At 41.4% G+C, this 8,340-nt stretch overlaps 1 long non-coding RNA gene across 1 annotated transcript; it reads right to left on the reverse strand.

Annotated features, from left to right (window-relative positions):
* Positions 1-1,719: 1,719 nt before the first annotated feature.
* On the reverse strand, positions 1,720-7,746 carry LOC134284735 (uncharacterized). Its single transcript, XR_009995907.1, has 2 exons — positions 7,025-7,746; positions 1,720-1,860 (listed from the first exon to the last, which is right to left on the reverse strand). It is a non-coding gene; the product is annotated as an uncharacterized LOC134284735 (long non-coding RNA).
* Positions 7,747-8,340: the final 594 nt, after the last annotated feature.

An 8,340-nucleotide genomic window follows, 5' to 3' on the forward strand; every position in this document is an offset into this window, starting at 1 on the left:
GTTGCATTATGAACAGTGAAGAGAATTGTCAGACAAAAGAGGCACAAAACAAGCAACACAGGAGGCCCGGCGATTACTCTTTATCCCAACTGGTAACAGATAATGACATGATCTCGAATTTTTTGTTGCAGACAAAACGGAAGCTGAATTTGTTGCGTACTTTTCAACTCGTGAATAATCAATTATTATTAACCCAAAATCTAAACTTTGATACATCTTCAGCAGCGTTGCAGTATTTACCGACTCGAAGGTATCGCTTAGAAATCTCTCAACTAGTGGTGCACGATCTTGTCCTATTCTGTTCAAGTTGGGACAAACCTATGTCGCATTGGGTAGAATGTCGCAACAAATTCAGGTTGCGACAGGTTGCGACATTGTTTTTATTGTTTCGCGATGGTTGAATTTTGTTTCACTGATTATGAACATTATGCAACTCAATTGAGTTGTATAATGAAAAAATCATTGCATAAAATAACTAGTGTACAACTCGTTGCAAAACTCGATTTTTTCAGTACTTTTCGTATGTATCCAACTCGGCAAGCCTCGTTGGATAAATGTACATCTCGTGCTGAAAAATCAACTTTTTGCATCTCGTTACAAAAATAACTATTAGTAATAAGTGGAGTTTGTGTGAGAAAACATAACTTTTGTATTTTTCTCATGAGGAGTACTATATTGACAATGATTTTATTGCCCTTTTCCGGCTATACCAGTCGGCTAGTATGTCTGAAATAGACGTAAAAACTTGAAGTATTTTTAGGCAAAGTACGTTTAATTGGCAAATTGAGATAAATTTGTGAAAAAATTACCACTTGTTTTGGTGGGATTCGAACCCACGACTCCGTTATCGCTAGTCCGGCGCTTTAACCAACTAAGCTACAGAACAAGTTACAACTCTGCAGAATAGAAAGTCAAACTGGATTCGAAGCACCACCCTAAACTGGACTAGCGATAACGGAGTCGTGGGTTCGAATCCCACCAAAACAAGTGGTAATTTTTTCACAAATTTATCTCTCAATTTGCCAATTAAACGTACTTTGCCTAAAAATACTTCAAGTTTTTACGAGTACTATATTTTCCAAGATATTTTCTTATACCACACTATAATCAATGACATAAAACCTTGGATGTGCCAGAAATGTTCGATAAGAAATATCTCTTTTTTGATTGATATCAACTTCGATTCGGAAAAGAATGATTGAACCAATGATGCACGTTAGGGTCGGTAGTTGGCCGCGCTGTGTTGGTGCCATTAGCCCCATGCAACGCTAGACAGAACGAACCTTACTTGAAACGAACCTGAACCCGCAAGGCGGGTGATAATGAATAGATTTCTTCGCGTCAGATCCGTTCCGGCCTCGATAAGGCGCACTGTACATCAAGTGGTGTGGTAGAAATCGTACGATCGGTTTGCAGTTATGGCGGGCGAACGAGCTCAGACCTCGTTTGAATGTCATTAACCTCTTCGTCGTTGTTTGACGACGATGCCGGAAAGAAAACGGGGAGTGTATTAGCATTATTTCAAATGAGGCAGAATTAGGTAATATTCAATCGACCCAGTTCTTATGTAAGTGAATTTACAGTGGTTTTGCGCTGCTTCGCTCATGGATCGTTCCACGAATAGAAGCTCCACATCACCTCTTGGCAATAATGTGCCCTTATAAGATAACCCACAGGAGTGATTCGCTCAAGTTATTTGGAATTCCGCTAGCGTGTTCTTACCGTTCTTCCTGGGTAAACACCGGGGGACCTTTGTTTTTGGAGATGTCTGCATCGTTGTGAATGCCTACAACCAGTTTGTGGCCGAGAGCTTTTGCCTGCCGCAGCGAGTTGGCGTGACCAAAGTGCACCATGTCATAGCTACAAGAGAGAGAAAAAATGAGGAATAAATTTTAATTTTGTTTCTTCGATTGGAACAGACGCTATAAGCCTATAGGACGAATATTCGAGGGGAAGCCCCATCTTTTTTACATGTGGCACGGCATCAGGTGGGTGACGCATTCGTTACACACGTGCGCTATGGATACCTGAATAACACAAAATAAAGGTAACTTCGACTTGTAGCAGGTAAACATGAGGGGACTGTTCACGAAAAATAAGACATATCCAGAGACAATGAACTATGCGATTAGCTGTTTGCCTCATAAAAAAAACTGTTAGCAGATATTTTGCATACAAGGAACAAAACAAAAAAAATGTTGCAGAAGGTATAAAAATACAAAACAAAGCGTAGGTAATTAGCGCCATCGCAAGCAACGTGACCGTGACCAACGAGTATCTACTAAGCATGATCCATCCGTATCTCCCGGCTAATGTGGCTGTGTTGTAGTCACGATAGGGCAATCTCCGTTGCATCGTATCGTGTGAATTTTTCACATTCCTGCTGCATGTGTCGACGAAACCAATTAGACACTTCAAAACTAACTACAGTCAATATCACAAAAATCGTCTTTGTGTGTGCTGCAGTTTACCCAAACAGAGTCGTACTTAATTTTACCTGTCTTCCAATAAACAATGTCGCATTCTAGCGAGTTGTCTGTATTAAACTACCACACGTGAAAGCCACTATACATATAAGCAGATTGCAGCAGACGAAATCAGCTTTTTCAAGTGCACTTGTTGATTGAATTAAAATGCGCGGAAAAAGACGTCATCGTGCTAGGTACCGCTTGGCACCGGATAGAATGCACTCAACCGAAGAAGAAAAGAAACCAACGGCGTCGTTTGGTGTATGAGTAATTGAAACAGAATCATTGAATAGGAGTAGGGCCAAAAATTCTCCAAGATATTACTTTTCTATATAAAATGCATGTAAATTCCTGTATTTTTTTCCAAAATTTCTATTCATATGAAAAAGTTTCCGTTTCTACATATGGTTCTATACCTCGAGATGCAGAACATCGAGATTTGCAGAATTGATTGAATTTCAGAACAATTACGAGCATTATTTTCTTAAAATAGCGCATTCAAACTCAAACAATCGAACACAGTTTAATGAATTATGTAAATATAATAAGCAGGTAGGCCAAAATTCAACCTCACCCTGTTATTCACATCCCGGGAAACGGCGGGCGCGCCTTTTTCATGTTGCTTCGTCGTTTTTTTTTCTCCCGGTCGGATCGACGCGACACTATCAACAGCCTCAAATAATTAGAAAAATGCTTTTCTCTGATAGGTGTAAACTTGAATCATACGATGCGAGCGCGTGCTTGTTTGACTGGTTGTTGTGCTGTCCGGGAAGAAAATCTAGACACTAAAGTGAAACGGGCGGAACAACCTTTGCGGACTTACTTTTAACGTTTTTTTTTCTATATTAGCAATAAAACTAATGTAGATGAAAGAGTGCAATACAACTGTGATGAAAAAGCAAAGCTGCCGTTGCAGATCGAGCTTGCCACCCTTTTCATATGGTGGTCTAGAAATAACCGGCACCGTCGACCGGGAATCCAATTGGACAGAGGATGGAACATATACATCCATATTTGTTGTACAATTTCGGCGCATGCTCGTTTACTAGCAGACAAGGCCGCGTGGATTGAGGGAGGATAAGGAAAGGTATTTCACTTTAAATAACAGAACTCCGCCTGTACGTATGGCAAACTGTTGTGGTATTGTCTCTTACTAAAAATATAGCATGATGAAATATTAATACTTCTTCTACAAATCTTAGAAAACATAATTGTTATTATTTGGATTTCGATACATACAAAACTTATAAACACAGTCCAAGTAGTTTTGTAATGGTTTCTGCTGATTTCTCACGCAGTTTGCGTGGATAAGCGCATCACGAGGAAATAAGCTCAAAACAATCTAGATAAAATTGGGCCCGCATCAGAAAACCGCGTTCAATGATCCCTCAGCGAAACGGAAGGCGCCGGTGGGCTTTAAATGCATTAATTTACAAAACGTTTCATCGTTCGATCCACTCGTTTTATAGCGTATTCGTCCGTAACAGGGCTGGTAGCAAATAAACGAAAGTTGCAAAATGTTCGACAAACTAGTTTCAAATTGCTTGTGAAATTTTCTTGTAAATAGTACAAACTAAACATCACCTGGCGTTGAAATAGGATAATAAGTCGTGAAGCACTTAAGAAATTCTTAAATTCTCTTCGTATTTATCCAACTCGGCATGCCTCGTTGGATAAATGTACGACTCGTGCTGAAAAAATCGACTTTTTGCAACTCGTTACATAAATAACTATTTTTCAATGTGCTCTTGATAGTGCGAGGTTTGGTTTCAAACCATCTCCGTCTAAATTAATCGCCGTCGTCGACTATTGGACGAAATTCAAAAGAATTTCTTAAGAAGTTTCTGGAAGAATTCCTCATGTAGTCCTGTAGAAGAATTCCATACGGAACTGCTGTAATTCCATAATTAATTCCATTCAAACACATATGAGAGAATCCCAAAATAAACTTTCGGAAGATTTCCAGAAAAATCTGCTGATATTGCAGAAAGAACTCATGCAGTAATCTCGAAAGAAGTTTCTGGTGGAATCTTGGAAAGAGTTTCTGTAGGAAACCCCAGGGGCGTCTCGTGACCTGTAGAGCTGACTGTGCACTTGAAGTGTTTTCACAATGGACTGTAGTGAGAAAACACCAGGAACCAGCACTCCGCTCGACGAGCGAATCTATCGACGAATTTCGTCGATAAAACTGCTTTATTGCTTCAATTGATGAAACAGGGGGTGTTCTACCGCCATCAGTATAAGCCTCTTCAGCATTTTGTAACCGAAAATAGGTCCTTATTCTTCTAACCAAGATGGAAAAACCCCTTTTAACAACATTGGTTGTCGACGGAAGTCAAGTGTCATAATCAGATACGTTTCTGAGAAGATATGTTCCTATTTATTCTCAGGATGCTTACTGAGAATCTCTGAAACTTATTTAAAAAAAAAATATCTGCTTTTTGATAAGCTGGGCATTTTTTAAATCGAGGAAGCGAGAGTAGAGATTGCCCACCAATTGTTTAGGGATTTTTTTTCGGAAAAGCTTTTGAACTTCGAAGAATCAACTCAGCAGTGAATAACTGACACGGAAGAAGAAGTGGAACAACCATTGCACAATTATGGATCACTCTTTCTTAACAATTATTAGTCAGTCAGTTCTCCATGCCATTCAAATGTAATTGATCCGTGTGATTGAACTATTACTGTAATCGGAATACACGTGTCTGTCCAAGCATTAGAAAGCGGATTTAAAGGTACAAATCTGAAGTACACTCAATCGCAGAGGTTATTCTGCTTAAAGTGTTCGAGAAGTCGGTATAAGCTTTTCCTCAATTGGCCTGGCAAACAAATTGCTGGAATTGTATTTTTTCTCGAATGTTGCAGGAAAATGAAACCGTACGCGACGCGCAACTAGTACTGAATGAAAATTTCACCCATTCATTTCCACGCAAAGGCATGCACGCATGCCGAAAGAGTGACTGGGCGGCTACCGCTTCGCTCTCTCTTTCTCTGCGTGGCTCTCTTGCTAAAGCACACCGTAGCACAAACGCGACGTTGCCAAACTTAGCAGCTGCCCCGCGAGCGCAAGCAAACAATCTTCCCTTTCCTCCACCACCGACGAGGCCCACGTCCATTGGAAGAAGTGAACAAAAATTTTACTAATACATTGCCAATGCAGCACAGAACAGTCCCACACAAGTAAACACAGTTCTTGTATGCATATACAGTGCTCCCGTGTACTGCTGGAAGTGAACTGAGGCGAGAGATGTTAGGGCGATGGTCTCACATGTGCGTATCGCATGCTTCAGCATCCTGCACTCGGGCAGCGGCTGGGTGGTGGCATAGTGACATTAGGTTGGAAAATTGACTAAATTCCTATTGGATACGTACTGGTATCTCACAGTGGTTTGTTCACTTGAAGTTGTGAACATCAAAAGGGTCGAATGGAGAGTTTATAAATTAAAATGATTTATTTAATTTTTGTCAACTGTGTAGTGCACGCAGTGGACCTATGGACGAGACGCCACTGGGAAACCCACAACAAATTCCTGGATACATCCCGGAAGTAACGAACAAATCTACGGAAATTCCGGAAATATTTCCTGGACAAATCTCAGGATGGATTTCTGAAAGAAATCTCAAAGGAAACATCTGAAGGTAATAGGTTGGCTCCAGAGTTACGTTTTCCTCCATTTGGAAAATGTGTGCCATAAAATCCTGGAGGAATCTGGGAAGAAATCTTATAAGGAACTTATGATTATCTTAGAAGAAAATCCTGGAGGAATCCCAGAAGGAAGAGTCCTCGAAATGAGGAATCCTCATAAAGAAATATCCCAGAAGGAGCTCATTAGGAAATCTTTGAAGGATTTCCTACTAGATTAGAGGAATCACAGCAAGAACTTCTGAAGGAAATTTTGGAGGAATCTCAGAAGGTTTTTCTGGAAAAATTCTCAAATCATACAGGATTTGTTTGAGCAATGCCTACAATATCTTATTCAATCACTATTGTTCTTGAAAATGCCCCAAGAGACTAGTTTTAAATAACGATTCGCTACCAGTCCTGCGGTGCGTATGCACCGATCAGCGGATGGTGGAATGAATCATCGTTACAACACTCGAGAATGTAAATATGTTGGTGCATATGAAGAAAACTACACCGCAACAAAATCGATGCTCCCATTATTGTCAATTATACTGTACACATTTCAAAATTATGCCTTTCTTTTGCTTTTGGGCAAAACGTCTCAGGGCAAGACGTACCCCAAAACCTGAAACCCGTCCATTCAAGACGTATAAATTTAACTCGTTTTCCCGACAAGGTCAAGGGTTTTGGTTTCCTCGTTTAGTGTTCTGCGGTAGAATTTGTGTGGAATATTTCCACTTTCATTGAGTTCTGCCCTATAGGTACATTTGTTCACACGCCCTAACTTAACTGCTCTGCCTAGTCGCAGGAGCTTCTCCCTATCGTGGACCTTGAAATATCAATCGATAAAATCGCACTTGGCCATTGCTGTAGTAGACCCTGCAAATTACTTCCATCCCAACGTTAGTACCTAAAAATAGATGACACTCACCATCCATCGCACCAAACTCGAACTTCCTTCTGCGCGCTTCCGTTGACTTGCTCCATACTGGCGATTGTGTCAATTTCAAGCTGCTTCCAATCTTGACTTCACCGAAAAATCTTCCTCAAAATCCTCCCAGCACTTGCGATATTCAAACGACACCGAAGCACACACACTTTCTTCGTTCACTTCCAAGCGATTGTCGTGGTAGTACACTACAACCTACCGGATGGGGGGAGAGTTTTCACGCCGCACACGACACTTCCAGACGGGACGATTCCAGCCGAGCAAATGAGATCCGTTCGGCACCAGCTGACCGCTTTTATAAAAATTCCTTTCTGCCTTGTTCCTCACGCGGCGGGTACGACGGCAGTCAGTCAAGACAAGTTGTTGATAAGAACGCGAAGCTTGATTATTTGCAGCGAAAAAAAAGCCAAACAACACTCGGTCGGTTTTGAATCTTCGACTTGAAACAGAAATCAGCCGAGTTTTTCCTTTTGCTGCTGATGACGACGGTGATTGAGCGATTATGAACTCTGCAATTCGACTTTTCTTTTTTCTCCACTACACTAACCAGATCACCACGAGCGCAGTTTGTCTTGTTCGCTTGACTGACCGCTGAGGACTGACGAAGACGTTGGAGTTTTGCCGTTTCGTTGGTGTGCGAGTCGCGTGGATTTTGACAGGCGGTGAGCTTTTATAGGGGATGCTTGCTTGGATTGTACTTGGATGAATAATATTAATAACCTAGGACTATAGGGCATTGCATTGTTTTGATTTTGTATGGGATTTTGACGTTTCGTGGCCTTGTTGTTTACAAAATTTCTGTAAGAGTGAAAGAGAAGGAGATAATTTCATGCAGTGCCCTATGGTCCACTGCACGAATTTATGCTGGCCTGCTTAGAGCAACATTAACGGCGGCTACTATTCGAGCAACCCGCGCAGCGCTACCATTTTGACTTAACCACCCTTTTCCACACCGGTAGCAATCAAATTAATCACCCTGATTCGTATCGGGAGGGCTGTCATATTCGCATAGAATTTTTAGCAGCGCAACTGTCCCGCTACTATATTTGGTCACCCACCCATAGCGCTACTATTTTGCGAGCGCATCCAGCAGCGACCGGTAAAGTTTGCTGCAATGATGGAGGGCTGCCAAACGGGGTATAGAAGCGCACCGTTAAAGGTGCTCTTACCTGCTTACTCTCACAGAAAATTTGACGTTTGGGAGGTGCCGACACCGCTCAAACGTCAAATTTCGTGTGAGAGTAAGCAGGCTAGCATATATTCGTGCAGTGGACCATTGGGAGGTATGCACACAGACA

This window comes from Aedes albopictus, unplaced genomic scaffold (genome assembly GCF_035046485.1).
Source record: "Aedes albopictus strain Foshan unplaced genomic scaffold, AalbF5 HiC_scaffold_652, whole genome shotgun sequence".
NCBI classification, from domain to species: Eukaryota; Metazoa; Arthropoda; class Insecta; order Diptera; family Culicidae; genus Aedes; species Aedes albopictus.